The following is a 21846-nucleotide window of genomic DNA, read 5'->3' on the forward strand; positions in this document are numbered from 1 at the left end:
ACCTAGAAACTGATATTAGAGTTCTCCTAATTCAACACTATCACTATCACCAAATTGCTCTGTGGCCACAAGTATGCTCTTAAAGCACAGAAGATATGCCAAAGATTGCAGTCAATGGAGCACGCTCAGAAAAGAGTCATGAACAATGAACTGAAGACAATTAGGACACAGGCCCTTGACCAGCCAAGAAAGGACATGGGCCATGAAGGATATGGACACTAAAATCAGGAGGATCCAGGTTCAAATGATCAGCAACCTAAAGGAAAAAGGAGCTCAAGCCAGGCTACACAGAGGGTTTTCAGAAAGTCCAAATGTTAGACCAAAACAATGCAGGTCCCCAGTGCCCCATGGGACCAGAGAGCCATTTCTGGGCCTGTCCTTCCAGCCAACCAGTTTATGAATACAAGACCTAGACCTGCAGGACATGTCATTTTAGGCTCCCTAAGAGTTTCACAGGAGGCTGGAGACTTAACTTCCATTTCAGAAGCAACAACTTATCAACCATTACCATAACATCAAAGTCACTTGACAAAGGGATCTGTGTAGTGGGGAAAATAGGCAAGGACTACTCTGGTCATTATCTCCAGAAAACTCTTTATCTACAACTGTGGGGAGAACAGGTACCTATAAAAATAAGTCATAAGCCAATGAAATAAGAGTCTTCCAACTTTTCCCAAGGAACCAGGGCTATTCATTGATAACGAGCATACATTTATCTTAGTTTAGACATATCATCCATTGATTGCCTTACTATTATTTAAAATAAGTCCTTCCAAGTTATACAAAACACAGCGTCACCATTTTCAGGGCTCTCCTAGATGAGCAGAGCAGTGCAAACACTGGGAAATCTAGTCCTCTCCTCCCCCAGAAAGGAAAGAGGATGCTGAAAAAAGAGCACTAATAAATTCCTGCCAGTCATAAATGCATTTTTAAAACTTTACGGATAGGGCTGGCTAAGTCATGGATACAGGAGTTAATTACCAATGCTCATGAACTATTTTCATGGAGGGTTAATAATCAAATACTCTGCATATAAAAGAGGAAACTTCATTTAACAAGCAATCTTTTAAATCCTTTAATTATTGTCATAAATTATAATTTTTCCCCAAACATGTCTTTGAAAATCCAAATGCTTCTTGCCCAATCGAATTTTTCAAAACGACCTCAATAACAATAAATTAAAACTAAATTTGAGTGTGGTCCACTTAGCTGCTTTGATAAACTGATGATGGTGCATTTTGCCCATTATCTCCACCCTGCTGGATTTTTCCCGACGAGTACCTACCACTATCAGAAATAAATGTATCTGAAATAACTGTATCTGTTTATTGTCTGTCCCACTAGAATATAAACTTCATGAGGGCAGAAACTAGTTCTTATTCCCAGCTATATTCCTAGCACCCAAAACAGTGCCTAGCATTATTAACTATTTGAGGAACAAATAAATGAACAATTAAATCTACAGTGTATACCCTCTGGGCACACATATATGTATGCAACATGTGTAACATTATATATACATAAAATCAACAAGGCACTATATGCATGAATGTCTTTATGCAGTATAGCATGGCAGGGGGTGGGGGGGTTGCCGAGAAAGCATCAAGCTGGAGATAATATATAGGGTTCTCTGCTGATTCTACCATGAAACAGCTGTATCATCTTAAACAACTTACTTCACTTCTCTGGACCTGAATTTATTTAACCACAGAATGAATGTTTGAAGTGTTATCATCTTTAGGGACACTTTCAGGCCTAGTATTTTTCTTACTAAATTCAAAGATTCATATAATAGTTCACATAACCCACTCTACGTGGAAAACAAAACAGCAAAATAACTAAAATTCAAACTCCTGACCCCTGGGTAATTATAAATTAGTAATTAACTCTGGTCAGTGGCTGTCTACAAAACTGCCACATGAATTTTACTCCTCCTTCTAACCTACCCTTTGTTCTTCTCATTTTATCTCTGTTTGTCCTTGACCAATGGAGCCAATGCTCTGAAATAATTTTGGAACACATATGAGCCCAGTGAGCCACTGACATAATTACTCTGGAGAGCTGGCCAATGTCATACACCTGAGGACAGGAAAGGGGACCCAACTGTAGACTCCTCTACAGCCATGTGTACCCTATCATCGTCATCCTTCCCACAAACCTGTGACCTTGACAAAGGCAAGTCAGGACCAAGAATGAGCTCACAACTGAATATTCACTCTCCTCCATAAAAACATGGCACCCTTTAAAATCACAACACAGCCAACACTACAAAAAGTCACTTTGCAAGAGCAGGAGTGAATAGGAGATGATTTAGCTGGTTTTTGCTCTCCAAAGCTCCCTTTCTTTAGGAAGAGTAAGTTATGCCATCGAGAACCTATGACCAACCTTTACGTAAGTACGTTGAGTGCTATTGGCTTTCCTTCACCCATCTCTTTAGGATGGCTGTCCCTCCTGCTTGGCACAGCGCATCGCACCAGATCTCTCTGGCAAAGAAGGCACAGGTTCAAGAGCAAAGACATTTATCAACTCGAGTGCTGTGGAAGTAAACATTCAGTGCTACCCAGTAATACTTTTATTTTCCATATTTAGTATATAATTAAATCCATAGGAACTATAAAATGCATGTACATACTTCCTTTTAAAATGTAATAAATACGTTTCACTCTTTAATCCTGATTTATACTTACAGCTTATAAAATAATTTAGCCCATATGTAGAACTTTGATTTTTCTATGCCAAGCTAATAAATGCAACGCAGCTCCCTAGATTTTAACAGCACAACAGACTCCTACTTCATGAAACAAATATCTCCCCTAGAGAGTCAACATGGATGCATCTTCTCAGGTACAATCACAATATAGTCGTCCAGCCAAGAAATCTAGGAAGCTGACTGAATTTGAAACATACTATTACTAAGGAAGGAACATGAGTCAAAAGTACCCTCGTGTCCTACGAGCTAAAGGGGAGTGGTGGATTTAAGGGAAACCACTATAAACCACAGGCTCCCAAGGCAATTCAGCTTATAAATGAGCTTCCATATATGTCTTCACTTGCTCCTTGGAACAACGCTATCAGATTGATTGGGGAACTATTATTACTACCTCTAATTTTATGCACCAGAAAATTAGGTCCAAAATGGTAGATCCCAGGAAGTGGCAGGACCAGGAATACAATTCCCATCTCCTCTTTTCTTATCCATGCTGGTCTATCCCATTATCCAGCCTTTCATGAGCCACAGTCAACCCAGCCTTGCATTACACTAACCTGGAATCGATGTCATATGCACACACATGCAACAGACAGAGCCAAGGGAATGAGCCAATGGTGGCATAGTTTTTGTCTTAGCCTACCAAACACTACTGAGTGGCTGGAAATGAAAGACTCTTCTCAAGACAGGAAAAGTCATGCTGGTAAATTCTCTCCCCGTACCCCGCCCCACCGGCAACCACCACATTTGTACATTTCCCTATATTTATTATTATCATTATTATTATTATTATCTGTAATCCTCTTACAGGAGCTGATTACAAGAAAAGAAATCTTGGGATCAGAAGAGCAGAACTGAAACCTAAAGCTTATCATAGTGATAAGGATACTTACACAGGAAGCAATAAATTACCACTGCTTCCTGTTTTAAGTATTCTTATCTGTAGGGCACTAAATTTTTTCACCACAGAACCTCACATTTAGGACACTTCCCAAAATAGAATCTTCTGATCTTCAGCTGTCAGCTGAAGTTGCTTCATAAATAGCCCAGTGTGTGTACTCTGGAGGGTTGCTAACACTCTAAATGCAAATATAGTCCAGGCATACTAATTCTTTTTAGACTCTGGTGACAATCTGGAATGTGCAAAATCAAGCAGCACCAGAAACTCTATGGAGGATACCATGACTGTCTCTAGTCAATGACCTGTGGAACGCTCTTTGGATATTTCTGGGCATTTTGAAATCACGGGCATTAGCAGGTACACGTGCCTGTTTTCAATATAAGGTTAAAAAAGGGCATAAGATGTATTTTAGGTCAGTGGGTTTTTAAACGGTTTTTAAAAACAACTTTCATCCAGGTTCATTTTGGTGAAAAGGACACGTATAAAGAAACCCGTGAGTCTCCTGTACTTCAAACAACTTTTCCAGAGGCTTTCACAGTCAACAAGTACAGGCAACAAAACTGATTATAAGGGAATGTTTGAAAAATTACACATGTAACCCAAGGTTAAATATATGGAGAACACACACACACACACACACACACACACACACACAGATATAAAATACGCCTAGCAGTAATCTTTATGATCTAGTATGTCAGGAATTCTATTGCCAGAAACACAAGTTGAGACAATTTCAGAGGGTGAGAAAAAAATCAATGTCTGTGTTTTTAAAGAAAAAAAAAAAAAAAGACTGTAGGGAATAAGACTATGAAACATAAATGACCTGGATTTTATTTGTCTTTTGTGTCCTAGCATTTGACCCAAACATCTGTGCCTTTCTGGCTCCCCTGTCACTCCCCCCTCTGAGTACCTGCCCCACAGCACACCTGCTCTCCTGGTGGGTAGGAAGCACTGTTGTCTGGGTCAAGGGTAGCCACCCCAGGAGAGAGTAGCCTTAAGGCTGATTACACTTTGCTTGTAGTAAATGATCAAAAAAACAAAACAAAACAAACAAACATACAAACCCCAAAACCAAAAAAAAACCTGGTTGAGTGTTAAAAGACTCTGTAAATACGATCTGCGAGCCCCTTTCGGCCAGTTGCTAAGTAGCTGCTTTGTTCCTGCAAAGGTGATAAGCACCAGTTTACCACAAAGTGGCCTTTTTAAGCCCAGAAACAGTTTCCTGCAGTCCAGCAAAGAAAGCCCTGTCCCCAGAGGACAAATTCAGATGGGGCTGAGCCCTGTGGCTGCCTCCTGTGACCCACGCTGTTGTGCCCAGCCCAGGCAGCACTGTGTGGCCAGTTCCAGAGTCCCACCGGGTGTCTAGGAACTGATGATGACCAGGCTCAAATTAACTGTATTAACTCGTTTCCTTGAGCCCCGTCAATCAACTACGGCAAAGTAAAAGTGAAGATTTTATAAATATCTACAGTGAGGCAAGATTACAAAACAGGGTTTTTAAAAGATGACCAGTAGGAGGATTCAAACAACACAGTTTCAAACGCCCAAATATCTAGACCCTTCAAGGAAGAAAGCTGAAACAGGCTGTGACAATCACAGTAGCTCCAAGGTGGTACAAAAATCTATAATGCTCTGTGGCTGCACAAATAAATACTGACATAGAGCAGATTAAAATGGGAAGAACGTGGGGGCCCCTGGGTGGCTCAGGTGGTTAAGCGCAGACTTCAGCTCAGGGTCATGATCTCACGGGTCATGGGTTCAAGCCCCGCGTGGGGCTCTGTGCTGACAGTTCAGAACCTGGAGCCTGCTTTGGATTCTCTCTCTCTCTCTCTCTCTCTCTCTCTCTCTCTCTCTCTGACCCTCCTCGGCTTGCACTCTCTCTCAAAAAAAGTAAACATAAAAAAAGAATAAACCTTAATGTCTGCAAATTTTTAAAAATCATTAGGAAGTCAGTGATCACAGAGGCGCCCGGGTGGCTCAGTCGTTGAGCGTCCGACTTCAGCTCAGGTCAGGATCTCACACTTCGTGAGTTCGAGCCCCGGGTCCCACGTTGGGCTCTGTGCTGACAGCTCAGAGTCTGGAGCCTGCTTCGGATTCTGTGTCTCCCTCTCTCTCTCTACCCCTCCTGCTCATGCTCTCTTCTCTCTCTCAAAAATAAATAAACATTAAAAAACATTTTACAAAATATTCTAAGGGATCCTACAAAAAAAAAAAAAAAAGTCAGTGATCACAGGTAGAACACAGAATGGGACAGAAGAGTCAAAATGTATTACAAACACATGAAACTACCTCACTAAAGGGGGCCAAGGAAGAAGATACTGACTAAAGTAACTTTGGAAAGGAGGGGAATCTGTAAGACTCAAGGCAAAAGGAACTATACATAAGCACCACGCTCTGGTTGATCAAGTTGTTTCCTATAGGACACAAGTTAACAATTCTGAACCTGGCATGCATATGCATGAGGTAGATTCCAACAAGGAAGTGAATGGAGGGAGGATGGTGAGTGCAAAGTTTCCCACTGTTGGGAGCGGGAGGTGACAGATAAGGGGGAAAGCTAGAAGAATCCCTATGGAAATCCATTAGAGTTAAGAGACATCAGTATGAACTCATGTGTAGTTTGGTATAGATCCAGATGGTTACATATAGAAATATTTGTAGGTATGTCTGTATCTATAGGGTGTAGTATACACACACGTGTTTCCTCGCTCTGGCAACTGGGAGGGCAGAAAATAAATGACACCCGTAGCAACAAACACAGCTAGCGCCAATATGTTGGTCCCTAATACAATTCACCAAGGAAAGGATCCAGGGCTTCTTGGAGAAATGGAAGATTCTAGGGTTAGGGCAGAAAATAAATCAGATGATGCTGGGGCATCTTGTAGTGTCACAAAGTAAGGGAACACTTAAAAAAAAATACTGAGTTAAAAATGAACGATGAAACAAGTTTACTTGAAAAACGGAATTATATAAATATTCAGCAGCTCTCCCAACTGGTTTTCAAACACCTTTAAATCTCCTGGCCACATAAAAGAACCCTAAATTGGGGGTGCCTGGCTGGCGTAGTGGGTGGAGTGCATGACTCTTGATCTCGGGGTTGTGAGTTCAGGCCTCATGTTGGGTGTAGAGATTACTTAAAAGTAAACTCTTTAAAGAGCCCCAAATTGTAATTGCACTGGGTGCACTGTTGTTACTGGTAGAAAAGTAAATTATAAAATATAAAATATTTCTTAGAAAATACATAACATAAAATATAATAAAAAACAAAATATAAAAAGTTTCTTTCAGAAGAATGTGACTCCATAAATAAATTTCAGCTAATGAATATATATCATATTTGAAACCCAGAAAGTCATATCCAGTTTAATGAGCATTGTCTAATCATTTATGAAACATTTTATGTTTACGGCTATTTTCTTTGAAGAGTTGGTTTAAAAACATTTCCGGCCTTATTTCCTCTTTTAGCAAACTGACTAGTACCAGCACCAAGGTTATTGTGATTTCCTGTATCATTTTCTGCACATTTAAACTTAGCCATTAAAGGGGCACCTGGGTAGCTCAGGGGTTTAAGTGACTGACTTTGGCTCAGGTCACGATCTCGAGGTTCGTGAGTTCCAGCCCCACATCTGAGCTCTGTCGCGGTCTCTTCCCCTCCCCTGCATGCATGCTCTCTCTCAAAAATAAATAAACATTAAAATAAATAAATGTAGTCATTATGTTTTATTTTTTAATTTGTTTTTACAACCTTACTGTCCTTTACAGTAGATTATATATATATATATAAACCCTCTGATAAAAATAAAATTTACATACCCAATTAAAAAAAAAAGACAGGGGTTATCACTTCTCACCACTACTAAAATCAGAATGAGGGAAATGCTCTCCCTTGAGAATAAGGGACTTAAGTCAGCTATAAAGAAATCTCACCATAAAAGCTTTAAACCACTAGAAAATGTTCCCTGAAACTGTGGGATTTCCTCTTGTGATCTGTGGTTCTAACAGGAATATGCTTGAAGATCCTTACTAGCAAAACACACAATAATATAAAAATAAAATCTTTCTATATAGGAGTAGTTTCAAGATTTTGGTCTTTCCTCCCAAACATTCTGTACAAGTAATAAGCATAGAGAAAGTATACTAAATACTTTTCCAACAGAATTTCCAGACAAAATTTCAGAAAAGGATTGGTATTACACATCACCAGTGTTGCGTACTGGTGTTCAAAAGAAAAGTTTTGACACCCAGGGAAAATTACTGACATCAACATCGCAACATGAGCTATGGTTCGTTCATGACACCAACACCCATCTGTGGCCCAACACACAATGGTGGCCATACCTATGGCCAGTTCCCATCTTTGCCATGACCCCCCAGAGATATCAATACCCCTCACCCTTTTTCCCTCATTGTCATCTGCTCCAGATCTTGACTTTACGTGTAAGACCATCTCTTCCAAGCAGAGACACATCAGCTTCAACTCTTACTTCCTTCTCTCTCATACACAGCCCTACTACAGCAGAAAAATCGGACTTTGCTGCATTTGTGAGTCACAAGGCAAACTCAGTCATGACTGATAAGCCACAAAGAGTCCAAATGACGTATTTACTCCCAGGCAAAAGGACTGTGATGAGTTTTAAGGTAAAAGTGTGTGTACAAATCAATGTTGTCAACCTCTCAAGTCCATAAAGGGGGGGCCAGAAGCCCTTGTCACATCTCTCAGTGGGTCTCCTTTGTCCTCTGGGAAAGCAGATCCTTGACAGCTTACTCCCTCAACCTGTCCTTGAGAAAAGAAGCTCTACAAGGGCCCGAATTGCTGTCTGTTCTTCACAGCTGTGAGTCCAGAACTTAGGACTATGCCTGGCACTCAGCAGAAACCCACTAACTCCTTGTTGTATTAACTAGAACATTCTCTCATGTCTGGTCTACAAACATTTGAGCCTTTGGCAATTCCTCACCACTGTCTTCATGACCAGTTATGCTTTCTTCAAATATCCAGGTTTGCTAATTACAACAGCTTGATTATGGAACGAATGGAAACATTTAAGACGAGTACCCGCCAAGTAAGTGTGAGGCCGTGGCAATGGAGTTGAGAAACACTCTCTGTCCTCCTGAACAGAATATGATTCTGGTCTACAGATAAATAAAGTGCTGGCATACTTCCCATACTGTGGTTTAAAAACATATGGCCCCACATTCATTTATTCAGTATCGACAACAAACAGTATCTACCAAATGCCAAACTCACTGCATGAAGCATTCGAACCCAGTCAACCACGCTGGTCGAGCCAGAAATAGCCTAGCCCAATACCAGATGCATATACCTGCTGGGAAACACTGCAAGGTTTTATTTAGAAAGTAGCATAAATGTCAAATGACTGGCCAAGAAAATGGAAATACTCTTCAAAATAAAACAGAAGGCATTTATATTACAGATTCGGGGTTTCAGAACAAAGGGTGACAACTGGTTTTGCTAGGTGTAAAGTTGCTTAGATTCTAAGTTTTAGCTTCATACTTGAAATAGCAAAAGCAATGTTGAAGAAGAATTGCTCTAATAGCTGATACACTAGTTTACAATACACGTTCTAGAACTGCAGCCATCAAACCAGCCCAGCCTCAATGGAGTGTGGAAACAGAACCCGGGGCGGGGGGGGAGCAGTTTCCTACCTTGGCAATTAGGTTCAACTTCCCAGACCCAGGATAACATTGTAGCAGAGTAGCTAACACGTGCCACACTGGCAGAACCGACTCATTTAAATTTAATTCCTTTCCCCAGATCGTCCCAGTATTTTAGTAGAAGGGCTAATTAGCAAAGATATACTCAGGAAGAAGAAAAGGAATAAGCACAGAGAACAAACTAGCCTCTTTGTAAAGGCAGAGGTAATGGTGATACAATAATTATTTTTCAAATAATTTTCTCGTTGCTTTTGATACTTTTAAACCTCATCAGTGAGAATGCTAAGTAAGCTCTGACCTAGATTAGTAAACTACAATTAACATCAGAAGAACTCTCTCAGCAGACTAAAAGTTGGTTAAACTCCTGTTGGAAGCGGAGAAATAAATCTTGTCAAAACAAAGCAAAGTTTCCATCAATCTTTAAAAAAAGGGTTTGGGGGAAACAGAGGAAGCACCCCAGCATTTCAGACATATGAATGATGAGGCTGCAATTAATTTCACCCGAGCTTTTCATATCCGGTCATATCAGATTGCAAGAGCTCCTGTAATTTGGTTTGATTATTTTTAACACAATGGTAAATCTGAATTTGATTTTTAAGATATCTGGGGAATGAAATGGTTGGAGGCACTCAAAATATACGCACAGCATTGTTTTTGTTTGAGACTTTTTCTAAAGTATCCCCTGCCTTGATTCAATAACTGCTCCCTGAACTGTTGACGAACAAGTTTTTAACCTGGCCAAGCGTCTTGTGGGCCCTTCCCTCTTCAGATACTGGAGTCTACGCTCAAAGAGCTCACAATTGTTAGTAGGTAAGAGTGCCCGAGTGCCTGGACACCAGGGTTTTCCCACCATCACAGGAAGAGGGAAAATTTCTGAAAGAAAGGAGAGAGGGAGGGTGCCAGGTACACTTGAACCAGGCAAATAAAATACTCTACATGTTTTCTGTGATCATTTAAATGTACTGATTTTACAATGCAACCTCAATCTGACTTACCTACAGTGAAAATCTATTCTCAATTCCACAGAGCTAAGAACTCTTTACCTTCCGAAATACCACTGCCACTATTTTTTTTTAAAGTAACATTCCCCAATCCCCAATCCCCACTCCCCCACCCCCCCCCCAAAAAAGGAAGGCCTCAAGTTTCCTAATCTAGTGAGTCACTATAAATCATCTCAACTGGGGTAAAGAGGGAGCAGAGGAATGGGGCTGTATTCTTACAGAAGAGACACATTAATTTAAAACCCACCTAAAAGTAGCCATTGAATTAGATCAAATTGGGTGGCACGGGCTTTTGTTGTATACTTGATCACGCAAAGACGCTTTCCAAGAACCCATCTAATACAGCGTGGTGGGAAGCAGGCTTTGAAGACACAATAACATTCTTCCAGCTTTCAGGCTAGAGCCTAAAAGCAGGAGTCATTCCTTTTTCCGTCTTGAGACACATTCCTCACACAGTTCAAAGGCCCGAGAATCAACAAGCCCATACACTGTCTGAAGGTTGTCCCTTGTAGGAACTTGTGACGGACCAAAGGCTCAGGCTGCAAAATATTTTTGAAGACCTAGTTTTAGGAATGTAACCCTTTTTATTGGAATGTAGTTTCCACTCCCCAGCCCTCCTCGCCTCCAAACACACACACACACACACACACACACACACACACACACACACACACACGAAAAGCTTAGCAAAAGGGAAAGTTTTCATTATAATCCCAATGACTTCCAGGGTACACTACCAGTGAAAGTAAAATATTTTCAGAAGTAAAGTCATTACCCATTCTTTAGGGAAACAAATGTAATATTTATATACCTTAATCTAACCAGAGGGAAGGAGATCAGCTTTGAAAGGAAGGTATTGTTAACGGCGGTTCAAAGAGTGTGCTGGAATTGGGAAGGGGGCAGAGGGCAAGCCAAGGAGGAGCTGGGGGGTGGGTGCAAGCTGTCAAGATCAGGATATAAATACACCACTCAACTAGCCCCTCAAAACACTTTAGGGATCTCCCTTCCCTCCTCGCGATGTGACATATGTTATACCCAGTGTCCCAGTTTTGTTTTGTTCTCTGACCTCAGGAACGTTTAAGGCATTCGAGGCTCTGGTGTAAGAAAAATGGAAATACTGCCTGGTAAGAGATCTGGGACAGGGTTGGCCTTCGGATACTGCCAACCATCAAGCATTTGCTTCCCAACAGCCAGCAACTCTGCGTTACCAAAGTCTACGTTTGTGCTCAGGTGGGAAAATTCCTTTCAAACCGTCGAAAAGTCCTGGACTCCATTTCACCCGTTACTCTCCACCACTCCCCACTCAAAGTCTAGTTCTCTGCACAAGCTCTGCTCTGGTCCAGCTTGCCACATGCGTGGGGAGAGGGTGGTGTTGGTGAAGGGGCAGAGGGATGATGCCTGATGCCCTGTGGCTCTGGGCCCCTCTCTACTACCCCATTTCATCGCCAAGACTGCGTGAACTGCCTGAGGACTGTTAGAAACTGTAGTCCACAACAGCCTCTGATACTAGAAACCTCAGGAGTCATTTGTCATGTTTTTCTTAGAGGTGAACTTCTTCCAGCTTTCACTCATTCCATAAGAGGCCTATCTCAAGGGGGAAATCAAACTCTTAAAAAAAAGATCCGAATCTGCACCTGGCCCCATGAACACGTGATATAAAAATATTTGCTCTCCTTTCACAAACCTCAATGATAGAACCATATTATGTACTATTTTCTCAAATCATTTCCTGTCCCCACATTTAAAGTGGTTTCCCATTATTCCACTTCGTAACACCGTGTCCTTCTTCCTCATCGTACCACATTGTGCAGCAATGAAATTCACTGTTTACTTCTTTGTTCTCTGCCTCCTACAAGCACCCGGAAGGCAGGGGCACACCTATTTCCGTCCCCAGTGCCGGGTTCACAGTACGAACTCAATAAAAGTTTGTGGAGACCTTCTAAGCTTTTGTGTTTTTCACAAAAGAAAAATTAGAAGGAACAAAGTGATAACACTTCATACAAAGGGAATCAGGGCTGTTTCACCCAAAGCTAGGTATGCTCATTATACACATTTAAGAATAACTTTATTCTAAATGTTCAACATGCAACTGATAAATGGTCAATGATGGTATGAACAACTGCACGTATACATACGCTCATACATTGTAGAAGTCAGAAACAATGGCTTCTCCCATCAAGAAGTAGTGTCTATTCTCCTATCCCTTGAAACTGGGCACGGCTTTGTGACTTGCTCCGGCCAATGGGAGAGCAGCAAAAGTGGTGTAAGCAGAGCACTGAAAAGTACTTGTGCGCTCCTGCCCCCTCTGGCTGCGGCTGGTTGCTCACCCAAGGACTGCGCGAACTTTGGGTTAGCTTGCTCTGGTTCAACCAACAGCAGGCACCAACGGTCAGCATCATCCACCAGACAAGTAAGGGAAACCACTGTAAACCAACCAGCCCTCGGCCAACCGTCCACCAACTGCAACCACAAGAGTTTATCCAGGTGAGACAGGAACTGCCCGGCTGAACACAGCCCAGCTCCCCAGCCCTCAGGACTGGGATCTAACAAATGACCGATATCTTAAGGCAACAGGTCTTGGGGTGGTTTCTTACAGCCCAAATGATACGTACACCTAATGCAGGCAAATGATGCATACACCTAAGAAATTAGCTTGCTTCCTATATTAAATTCTTTAACAGCTGTTTTAAAAGTTCCTGCATGCTGGGGGCGCCTGGGTGGCTCAGTCGGTTAAGCGTCCAACTTCAGCTCAGGTCACGATCTCGCGGTCCGTGAGTTCGAGCCCCGCGTCGGGCTCTGGGCTGATGGCTCAGAGCCTGGATCCTGTTTCGGATTTTGTGTCTCCCTCTCTCTGCCCCTCCCCCGTTCATGCTCTGTCTCTCTCTGTCTCAAAAATAAATAAACGTTAAAAAAAAAAATTAAAAAAAAAAAAGTTCCTGCATGCTGTATTTCATCCCTCACTCCAGAGGATCTGGAAGAAAACCCGGTATTATTGCCTTTAGCATATTCTTATTAACAAGTCACCAAAAATGATAAAAATATTGGTAATTATGACTTAAATGTTATCTGTTCTCGTGTTCTCGAAAGTTTCTATTTTGTAACGAGAACTGCCCCATCCTATTCATACCGTACCTGGACCACAATCAGGAAGGACATCAGCCATAAATGTGTCTAACCATTAGGCTGCCTCACTGGTACAAAGTAGAGATCATCTCTGTCATACACACAGTGATACACATTTCCTCAGGAGACGGAACAGATTCCACTCACTTTCTCCAAAGTTACTAGGAGAGGAAATCACGAAAGCAATTTATTGTATTATTTACATGCGATTATGATGTCTAAAGTAACCTGCTCCCAGAATTTGAAATGGTTTCCCCAATCTTTCAGACCATTCCAATAGAAAGTATTAATTCTTTTGAACTCTCACCAATAGGAGACCTGGGTGACCAGAAAGCCTTCAAAAGGATCGTTAACCTTTATAGTTAATCCTACCACACTATATTAAGAACTAGTTGTTCATTCCATTGGAGGGGGCGGGGAAATGCTGGCCAGCTCCCATGGAAGTGCCCCGAGGAGAAAACAGAATAATAAAGTCTTGCACTTTGAAGACTCAGGCCCTTTTCCCTTCATAATCAATTTGCACAAACGCTTCAAAATTAGAAAAGCAGATCATTTCCTAACTAATGCGTTCCCTCCATCACTGGGTTACACTAGATTACGCTTTTTATATTGCGTCCCGAAGAGTCACAAGAGGCAAGGAAAGGAAAGAGTACTTTTCTTTTTTCCTCTTAACAAAAAAGGCAGTGAGTCTCTTGTAAGAGGCATGCTCTCTGCTGTGTTCCTTCGGTGCCAACACGGGGAATCTGAGCATGTTCTTCCATGGAAGACTTGGAGTAGTTGGGCATTTAACCAACCCCCTATTACTAAGCTTCAAAATTTATGAGCAGTTCATCTCTGGAAACATAAACAAAATCCAGCATTGATGGTGGCCTAGGGGAAGGCGACCTGGGGAGCAAGAGCGGGAGGGAAGCTTAGTTTTCACTTTATACCTTAAAAAAAAAAAAAAAGATGTTTTCAACTGCTTGAAACTTAGAGCACACGCACGAATTACCCACACCGACACTTTTTTTTTTTTTTTTAAATAACGTGACTAGATCCGGCAAGCTATCCTAAGACTTGGTGGTCTTAAAAAAGAAATGCTTTTTTGTTCCCGTAAGAAACGACTCTAACCTTAAAAACAAATACGACTGCCCATCATCAAAGCAGAGAGAGTGCAAGGGAACACACAGAAGAAACAGCAATGACAAAACCTCAAAGGAGATTATACTTCCAGCCAGAAGCAGGCACAGGAACCAGAGGTCAGAGGGTTAAAGCCTGTCACTACTAAAAATAAAAACCACCCACCCGAAGGGGGGGGAAAATAAAGTCCTTGAATGATAGAACTTCGAAGATGGAAAGAAAAGACTTTTACAATTTCTTTTGCAGCTTCCACCTTCACCCCAGGCTTCGTAACGCGGCCCAACCTCCAGCAAGTCCTCATGAACTCCGGTCCCTGTAACACCTGGACCCCCTCTCCTGGCCGCTTCGCCTGCACACAAGAGCCAAAGAGATCTTTCTCTTGCTTCTTGCTAATATTACGTTTGCCGGCTGAATATCCAAAAATGGGCCACTCTTCCAAATAGTTTCAACAGCCTTATAAGCTATTTAATTATGCTGGTGTTACTGCCAGCCAGGAAGGCAGGGTTAGAAGGGCTGAGAAAAGCATAATCCTTTGAGGTAGATGGGCACATTCACCCCGTAGGGCTATGAAAAATGCTGACTTTCATGGATTTCATGTTCAGAATCTTGATTTTTGGTTTGTTTCTTTTCCCCCAGATAAGCTGTGCCGTAAGAAGTTTGGTAATTACTTGAACTGCCTTCACCACCTTTCCCCCCCTCCACTTTCATGGGTCCACCCCCATCGGCTTACAAGAAAATATGTGCTATTGGAACACCGTCGGTGCTCAGTGGTGTATGTTGAGGAAAAGAGGGAGAGGGGCCAGCAAGAAAACATGGTCTGGGGGCTGTTAGGCCGAGGGCAGATCATGCATGTTGAGTTTGGGAGGTAGGCGGCCTCTGGTCTTGTACCAGAGAAGCTAAAGTTCTTCTGATTATCTCCACAATCCCTAAAATTCAAGAGTAAGTATGATTATTTTCTGGAATCCTAATGAGCCCTTCAGATAATTTGAAAAGGGAGCAGGGAAATGATCATGAGAGAATAAAAGACGAATAATAGTTGAGGACAGAGTAACTAATGAATATTTTGCAGACCTTTAACTGTCATATTTTTATAAATGTCTTTTCTCAAATTTTTCCCCACCTCGCATGGATTGTAACTTTCCTAAAAAGAAGCATCATGACTTTTTGTGCAAAATATAATTTGTTTGCCACACTATCCACATTCACAGAAAAAAAAGGGGGGGGATGTCTCTTTAATCATTTCAACAAACATAACACAACTATCAATTTCTCAAGATTAAGTGATACTGTTCATTCAGCAGCATGACCTAAATATGTCAGGGCAGATCAGAGAACTCGCATCCAAGTATTTTTTGGTCAATAGAAAACAAGGGGGAAAAGTTTATGAACTTGGGTTTACCGGCATCTTCTTTACAGCCCAACCAATTAGCATCCAATGTATGTGGGTTTGGCTCAAACAGAACCAGGAGTAGATGGCAGAAGGTATGACACAGAGTGGGGAACAAACAAACGAGCAAACAAGGAATAGCAAAAGGAAAACAATGAATGCTCACTCAGTAAAACATTACTCAATAAAACATTCAGGGTGGGGGTAATAAAACCACAAAATTTCCTCTCCGCTTGAAGACAGATGCAATGATCCAATTAAAATTATAGCCTGACCCACATATTCAATTCCACTGCCATCATTAATGAAAATACAGAAAGAGGGTTGAAAAGAAAAGCAGCCTTTTCAACATCAACACATCATTTTTAAAAGCTCTATTATTCAAAGATCACTGGCTCATTGAGGAAGCACAAATACCGTTTATCCAACCAACTCTATTTTAACAAACAGATTATAGCAGAGCCTGAAGCAAGAATATTATTAAAATGGGAAATGTTCTTTTCCCCATAGATGACAGTACCTTATACCCATCTAATCTATCTTTTCCTTTTTTCTGTGAATCAAGAACAGGCAAGATACTCCCATCTCCACCTTGCAAGACAAGAATGGAAGTAAGTAGATGATATTTCCTAGCTATCATTCAAAAAAGCTTTATGATAACTTTTTGGGGAGCAACTATTTCATTAGTTGGCAATTAGCATACTAATAGTATATCCCATACCAATACTAGAATGTAATTCTGTTAAATTAAAATTCAACGTGATTACAACTTCTAAACATGTTTCAAGAACATTTTAAGAAGAGCTTTTAGACTCTGACGCGTAGCTACGGTCTCATAAGGAAATAATAAATCAAGTATATAATTGTAGATGTGGCAAAGAGGGTTGCAGAATCTTTAGTGGGAAACTGACTTCAAACTGAATTCACAAGACACTATTTTCCTTGAATACAATTTCCAGTAACTTTGTAACATGAGGAAATGATTGAGAGAATAGCTTTCTTTAAAACAAAACCTTGTAATTGTGAGGTGTCCCATTATCCTAAAGTTACCAACCCACCAAAATAAAAAAAAAACCCATTAATATACTATACAGCTAAGAAATATACATGATAGGTAGCAGAAGGATTGGAAAAGAGAACACACAAAAAAGCTAGATGAAACTCAGGCTGCCAGCAAGAGAAATACAGGGCCTTTTCACACACCTAACAGGGCTGAAACAAAAAATTGTAAAAGATTTCCTATAGTCCTCACTTGCCCTCTCAGGTTTCCTCTCTGATACCTCACTGAAGGATTCTGACGGTACAAATGAGAAACACTATCCATAAGCAGACCACCCACATAAGAAGGGGTGATTTCCAAGAGAAGAAACAGAATAATGTCATAGGCATCGATTGGTTAAAGCTTGACCTGTACTGTGGGGTGGGATGCTTCCAACAGTTGACCTTAGGAGGCAAGAAACTAGCAGCCGACTTGCATTCCCACACGCATTTGAGTTTTCAACAAGGAAAGAGGAGGAGGAGCCCAGTTCAGTCTAGAAAAGTTTCGAAAAATTGAGACTGGTGCAGTCTGGAGGTCTTGTCTTAAGGTCTGTTAAAATCTGCTCCCCTCCAAACCAGAAAGGTTAAAATAGGTCCTGAATCAAAACTATTAAGAGTGATCCAAAAGCCAGAACAGGACGAAACAGAATATTCTCATGCACTTCATTATGACCCCATCAACAGCTTCTTCGGAAAGAATCCTCATTACAACTGACCCATTAAAGAATATCAGTTATTGTCTCCAAAATACTCCTATGTTTAGTGCTGCAAAGGAGGTCAGAATAATTTAGAACAAAACTCTCGAGTTACCGATGAGGAAATAGGTTCCGAGAAATTAAGTGACTTGCCCAAGGTCGCTTAGCTAGTGAAGGGCACAGGCTGTGTTACAACCCCAGATCTCTGGCTTCCAGGAACTGTTTTTTCCATTCCATCATTAAAGATAGCATAAAGCTATTTTCCAGAAATTTTGATAACCTCCCCACCACTCCGGGGGTGGGAGGGGGGAAGCAAGGGTCAGGGAAGACATGAACTTTTGAATTGCAAGTCCTTTGTTGTAGTCAATATTGGAGATAGTCTTCATTTGGGGGGGGGAGGCAATCAGAGAAACGACTACAATATATAGAATTTTTTATGGATTTTTTTTAACCTAAAATGCTACTTCAAGGAGAGCAGAGATTAATAAGATTGTTAGATGTTCCAAGTTTTCTGGAACAGAGAAACTCTCCCACAGCTCAGAACAGCATGAGGCATGGCATTTACATCAGGGCGGTGCTTCTTCCTTACGTTTACACCTACGGAAAAAGCGGCTGCCTTTGGGGCTTATGCTGCAGTGATGCATGAGGGATGCTGGCTGGTGAGAGGGGAAGGGGAGGATTTCTTTTATTTTCCTTTATTTTAGAAAGGACAGATCTGAACACATTTTCCATCCCCTCAAGTAATACATCTCATATGCTGTTGGTTATGTGAGGGCCACAACACAAACCTAGCAAGCTTTAGGAAAGGTAGCCAGTCTCCCCTGATGATCTTTCACTGGAGCTGTCACTGGTCAAAAAAACAAATCTGGTTTTGAGAGCTTAAGCAGCGTTTCCCCCAACCTCAGTACCAAACCCTACCCAGGCCTTTGCAATCAATCTCTAGATTCTCATGATTTGCAAGCTATATCCGGCGTTTTCATTTCACTGGGAGCTCCCCTGGGCCTAGAAGGGTCAGTTTTTGTTGATCTTATCTGGCTCCATGCTTTTCGAACTGCAGCCGCTCGATATATAGTGTTGACCCTAATGCAATTTCCAGCCAAATGAGTTTTTCCTGAATGATTCCCCAAACAGTGCCAGCCACAGCACTTGTACTTCCTCCTCCGTTTTTTTTCCCCCTCCTCCCTCCCATTAGTAAGGGACGTAAATGTAAGAATCTTGAGCCAACCCAATCAATCCTACAACCACGTGCTCCTGGATTTCCAGACAGGAAGATGAAGGAACGTGGCGTCGTAGTAAACCGTAGTAAAGAGAGGAGGGAAACAAAATGGGGCATGTCACATGGTCATGGCCTGGATTTTTCTCAATTAAAAAAAAGAGGAAGTGTGTGTTTCCGGCCTCTGTCAGTGGGCTGGTTGGACTTTCTCATTCTTGGGATTCTGGGCTGGAGGCACGAATAAGGCTGAGAGCATAACATCCTCCGGGCGTGGGGGGGGGGGGGGGGGGGGGGGGGAGAGACGCGCATCTGGCCCAGCTCCGCGGGCTCCAGAGGGAAGAGGTGGAGGGACAGAGGTAGACGACTGGCGCCCCCGATGCCCAGCCCGCCGGCTACCGCGGAGACCCCGACGGAGGCCCGAGCCCACCGCCCCCGCCCGACCCCCGCTCGAGGCCCCACCCCGCGCCCTCCGCAGTCCTGCCAATGCTCGCGCTGATTGGCTCTGGCGGGAGCCAATCCGCGCCCGTCCTCCCCGCCCACCCAGAGCCAGTCCTGCACCGAGGGGCCGGGGCTCAGCAGGCTCTCCCGACCACCACGCGGCCGGCGGGGCGGGGACGGGGCCAGGCAGCCCGGCGCCCCCAGGCGACCGGAGGTGGGCGGGGTGGGAGGTTTGTGAGGGCGGCCTCAGCCCCGCTGCAGATTCCCCAACCCCCGGCTCAAGGGGCTCGGAGGAGGGAGGGGAGCCAAGTGCCAAATAAATAGGGAGGAATGCAGGAAGCGGAGGTGACCCGGGAAACGGGAAAGTGCCAGAGCTGAGACGGTATGCGCCAGACAAAAAGGCCACACAGGGAGGGGAAGGGAAGGAGGGAGGAGGAGGGAGGTAGTCGTGGAGGTAGGAATCCTTGAAATCCCAAGGAAATGCAGTGAAAGAAAAGAAATGCTCCCCCCTCCCTTTTTTTTTGAAGGGATCATAACAAAATGACCAAAAAAGAAAAATAAGGGGGGGGGGGGGGACCTAAAAGGGGTGGCTTGGGTCTGTGTCTTTGCCAAAGCCTGATCTATGTGCCCGAGCTGCAGTTTCAAAACTAAAAAACAAATTGAAAAACTGGGCTGCTGTGTCCTTTCTGCCTTCTTTCTTGGGCTCTCAACCCACTCTCTGCAGAGTAGGCCACAAGGACTGCGAGATTCTGAAATGAGGCGCGCGCGCGCGCGCACACACACACACACACACACACACACACAACAAGACAACGCCAGAAACAGGAAACAAGAGATGGGAAACAAAGAACAGGGGAGAAGGGGATGCCGGAAAACAACTAAAAACAGAACTCCAAGGAGACACAGGTTGACAAAACCCGGTAGCTGCCATGAGGTCAATCAGAAGGAAAACCACCAGTTCTGAGCTCCTGAGCTGCCTCACAAATGTTCTCCTTTAATAGAGAAAAATACTGGAGAAGCCGCAATGTTTAATAAAACGGGGAGGAGGGGGTGAGGAGGAAGCGCGCCTCATTACTTCCCAGTTTCGGGTTTTACCTGAGCAACAGCAAGGCAGGCAAAGACAGAAATTGCCGAGGGAGTTAGGAAAAGGATGTTTTTACAAAGCAGCATACTCATTCCTGGGAAAAGTTGTTTGCCAGGGGCGGGTCCGCTTTTGTGTTTCAGAGGAGAATGGACTGTCTTTAAACTCAACAGGGCAGAGGCAGGTGAGCAGAATTCACGATGGGAAGGGGGCCAAGCAGCATTCGGTGCCTCACAGAAAACACCCGCACACACCTCTCATCTCGCCATTTACATCGTACAATATGCACTGTCGAATTTTTCTGCCATGGTGCTGTGAAAGCATGGTGTGCTGCTACTCCCAGATTATTAGGGATATGACTATATGCGTGTTCCAAAATATTATACTCTCCCTAAGAAAGCTCAGAAGATCGTTTGGCTTTGGTTGGTTGGTTTTTAAGGTACCCTCCACGTAAAGGGGATTGCATTTTAAAGCCCCTTGAAAAGATGAAAACTCTATTTGGTCATCAGTTTCTTTTAGAGCAAATATTATTTCTTCTACTCTACATAAAAAGAGACCGGTTTGGCCGAAGAAAGCAGGTGAGGAGAATTTCTTCTTTCCTGTCCTCTTTCATCTCCCCTCTGGCCACAATGTTGGTTCTGCTGGGTTTTTTTCTTTTTTCCTTCAAACTCTCATTACTTTATAAATGAAACACTTTGCAGCATAAATGGTTAAAGGATTAGAGGGGTTTTCCCCTAAGCATTTTTTTTTATCATTTAAAAATGACCAAAGTTTTTAACTGATGTTGATATATACAATTAAATCTCTCGTCTAGTGACTCATGAAAAGAGAGGTTAAATACTGATCAAATAATGCTTTGTGTAATATATCCTCTAAAATCTTAGTCGGAATGTCTTTATATCTATGTCTTGTTCTAGAAAACAGAGAAGGATAGGGGTCAAATATTAGAGGCTGTTAGAATCAAGGAGACTGAGGCCACATGATAAGCAAATACCTATGAATAGAAACCCAATGCACAATTTCTTATGAATGGACACACATTACGAAGAATAATGCTTTTAAAAGCTCATTCTGTGAAGCATATATCAAAAAGACTATCACAAGATAATCAGTTCGTCAGAATAAAGTGTTTCCAAATGCTGGAAACTTCTACATTGCCAACTCATCACATTATTTGCAAACTGCACTCCTCTCTTCTTCCCACAATTATGACCACCAGAAAACAGGCTCAACGGAATGAAGGACAGGCTGATTTCCTATTACAAATGTTTTTCATTTTCAGTAGAGCCTTAGCCACAGAAGACGTAACAGGCTAAGTTTCCACATTTACTGAGGTGTCTACTCTTGCCTTTAAAGACCAACCAGAAATGCCCCCCAAATGAAGGGGCTTTAACATTCAATGCAAAATCAAACCAGACCCCCGCGCTCCCCTAGCTCAATACTCTTTCTCCTCCACACACAAAAAAATGT

The 21846-nt window shown here is 42.5% G+C and overlaps 1 protein-coding gene across 1 annotated transcript in view; it reads right to left on the bottom strand.

The window, feature by feature from the left end:
* The window catches only part of IRS1 (insulin receptor substrate 1), a 62993-nt gene that overhangs the window by 35965 nt on the left and 5182 nt on the right, over nucleotides 1-21846 (bottom strand). The gene's annotated exons all lie outside the window — the stretch shown is intronic.

The sequence above is a fragment of the Panthera leo genome, chromosome C1, assembly GCF_018350215.1.
Source record: "Panthera leo isolate Ple1 chromosome C1, P.leo_Ple1_pat1.1, whole genome shotgun sequence".
Classification (NCBI taxonomy): domain Eukaryota; kingdom Metazoa; phylum Chordata; class Mammalia; order Carnivora; family Felidae; genus Panthera; species Panthera leo.